Source organism: Otolemur garnettii, unplaced genomic scaffold, assembly GCF_000181295.1.
Source record: "Otolemur garnettii isolate 467f Iridium unplaced genomic scaffold, OtoGar3 scaffold00003, whole genome shotgun sequence".
Taxonomy (NCBI): Eukaryota; Metazoa; Chordata; class Mammalia; order Primates; family Galagidae; genus Otolemur; species Otolemur garnettii.
Window position 1 is genome coordinate 46,050,482 of NW_003852398.1, and position 3,596 is coordinate 46,054,077.

The following is a 3,596-nucleotide window of genomic DNA, read 5'->3' on the forward strand; positions in this document are numbered from 1 at the left end:
CTGGCTATATTAGTCTTTTCTCCAAATAATTTGGTAGCCCCAATCTCTGCTGTCTGATTCCTCTGCGTGAAATACCAGAACTTTCCTAGTAATGTTTTAGTCCTTCCACCCAATACTGACTGGGGCCTGGCCTCAGGCTAGAAACTGAAAATGGAAACCGTTCTCCTTGCTGCTTCTGTCCTCTCATGTCTTTAATTCTTTCTTGAGTCTTTTCAGGTAGCTGTGGACTGATCTTGTCCATTCACACCACAAGCTGTTATTTGAGGCCTGGATGGAAGACTGGTCCGACTGGAGCTTCTGCAGCCTGTTGTGGTTGTTGTAAAGTTAAACTGGCCCATGTTCGACTTTTTTTTCTTGGTCTACTTTTTTAATATTTCAGGCAACTTGGGGTTGAATTTCAGACCCTGTGTATGAGAACGCTTAAATGCTGCCGTGAATGCGATTGCCTTCTCAAAGGAATCACCCTATCCTTGGATAGCTAATAAAATGAAGGAAGACGACCTTTGTCAGGGATTAGCCTGATGGGGTTGGATTTTACCCTCGTACACTCCTGCCTACCTATTAAACTAGGATGCAGCACTTCAAGTTTCCCAGCCAACAGCATGTGGTGCTTCCTAAGGCCTGTGTTCCTCGGCTGGCCCAACTCCAATTGTTCCCTCCTTACCACTGGGTAAAATAATGAAACCCCCGCTCTGCCCTGCAGAGGCTTTCTGCTTAGTCTCGAGGCCTCTTGCCCAGTGTAGTCCCAAGTCTGGCCGGGTTACTAAGAGAAAGCCAACATTAAAGGGGACACTTGTCTTCACCACATTTCCTTCCAGGCCGTCGGCCCCCCAAATGCCTGGAGTTTGGCAGATGTAGATTCCTGTGTCATCTCTCCAGCACCACTGAAATGCCTGAAACCCTCCTGCCTGCTCTGCTTCTCAGCGAAAGTTTTATTTGCAGCTTCCTGCATTGAACAAATAATGACAAAAGTACCTAAAATTAAAGTAGCATTCTGTCCTTAACATTGTGTGTGGGGGGGGTGGGGGATGACAGAGGCCTCTCAAGTCCCCACTGTCAAGCCGTCCTCTGCTCTTATAAAATGCTAACAGAATATGTGTGTGTAACGAACTACTCCCTCATATCTAGAAGTGAAAGTTCTCAATATGTCCTTTTGAACAACGGGAGGCAAATCTTTTAAGACAACCTTTAACTGTACGTTGCCCTATATTACACCGTGCTGTCCATTATTCAAAGAAAATATCACACTGAGAATGCATTTGCCAGTTGAACAGGAAAAAAAGTAAAATGCATGTAAAAAATGGTGTATGTAAATTGTGCAACTAGAACACCTTTCAAATTTCACTTGTGGATTCCAGATGCCTCCCTGCAGGAGTGTCTGTATACACGTAAATTTAAAAAGAGGAGACAAAGCAGAGTCACACGGGCCAGGCTGGCGACACACAGTTCAACAGACACACTCCGTGTGAGAAAGAATTTCAAGTGTTTTGCGGGTATGCTTGTTCTTTTTACTGTTTAGCATGAAGCTACTTGGTATAATAACTGTATGGAAAGTCTAAGGCGGCTTCTGAAAGCAATTAGGTCTTTTGTCCAGATAGCATGATAAGAACCAGTCCAATCTTTTGGAAAGCAGATAACAAAATGGTTAAGAAAAATGATGTAGCTATTAGGAAAAAAATATTAAGATAAACCAGATGTTCCTTTTCTCGACACACTTGTACAACCTATCTATGGATAAATGTCCCTTTGACAAGAGAAGAGTTTAAAAGGGCAAAATAAAAATAAGTCTATTGGCTGACTTTTTGAATATCCGATGTTCACTAAACCCAGTTCAGTTTTCTTTACTGCTCACAGAATTTCTATATGTATTTGTAGAATTATGTGTAATTTACATGTGTAATGTAAGGAACAAATTTTAAAGTACATACCAGTAAAAGGCACACTCCATTCTTTTCACAATCCTGTTTCCCTTTCAACATAAAAACAATGTTACAGGTGAAATATCCTTTGAGCTTTTTCCCCTTGTGTGAGTCTATGAGTTTAAGTCTCTGGATGTCTGTGTATATATTTACATATACAGACGTGTTTTTATTATGTAACAATTCTATATTTTTTCTGAGTCTCGCCTTTTTCAGTTAATATTTAATATCATTTTCCAAAAGATAAATCTCATTTTCTACCATCTTTAGTGTAGTGGTGCCACACTTTTCTTTTACTAATTCTCCAATTAATTGACATATATTATTTCCATATTTTTGCCTTTATATAAAGTTGTAAGGAACATCTTTGCATGTTAAATTTAAAAAAATTTTTTTCTAATTTGTTCTCACAAACTCCTGTGTCCAGGGCTGACTATCCATGCTGTGTACGGAACTCGAAGCCCAGAATCAGGTTGTGTACCAATGATTAGCACCAGGTTCCACACGACTGTGCTTTGCCTGACAGACGAGGGGGTGGCCGTCTTTCTGGCCATGCCCCATTTTCCAGAGCAAGGTGCCCTCCACACCAAACCCTGGTCCTGGTGTTCAATGGGGCTCACCAATGCGGAGAAGTAGTATTATACTTTTGACAAAGGTTTGACCATATCTGAAGGATAGTTAAAAAAAAATGAATCTTTCAAAATGTTTACTGGATACTTTACAAATTTTTGTTCCTATCACAGTATCTATGAAGTGTCTGATCCCACCATGACACTAGATATTCTAAGAATTTTTAATAAGGTTATAGTTATATCTTTGTGTTGTTTCATTTATACTTCCCTGATTTGTCATTAATTTCCAGACCTTTAAATAGTATGACAATGAACCCTTCCTAATTAATGCTGCAAATATTTTCTTCAAGCTTATTGTCTAAATTGGGCAGATAATGTCTTTGGCTGACCTACTGATCATTTTTCAATTTTACTTTTTGTCTTTGTATTAAACATAGTAACTTTATTTTTCAAGTTTTAATAAATACTCAGTTATTTTATTTTCTGCTTGATTTTTTCTTTTCCAAAAGAAGATATAATGATATCTTCTAATGATAGTGGATTTCTTGAAGTCTTTGTGAAATTTTAGTCATATTTTGCTTTATGAATTACAAAGTTATTTTAGGAGAAAAAGTGTTCATGACAGTTAACACTTTTTGGTAGCTTTGACTCTCTGTTTCAATGAATACTATTTGCATAAAAATTTCTACTTTTGCTGTCTTGTGTTTGTATTTTTTGATTTATATGTATAAGAACTCATGCTCATTTTTGTTTCAGATGTTTCTCTTGTATGCCTATAAGAAACTACATCGGAAGGCCTCTGTCCTTCGGAACTCCCCACTACATTTTTACTATGACCATTGCATTTATTCTTGCTATATTGTTTTGCTATGTTTTATTTTCTTTGTTGTTGACTACCTTCTCTAATATTTGAAGATTTTTGAGTCCTTAAGGTTGTTATAAATATTTTTCTTTCAATGCATTCAACTTCTATTAACTGTTACCTTTCAGTTTTAGCAATTTATTCTTTTATTAAATTTTAAAATTAACCACTAAAACCCAGTTTAAAGGTTCTTTTTAATGTAGCAATTTTTAAACACTCCTTTTGATGATGCCTGGAATTCCT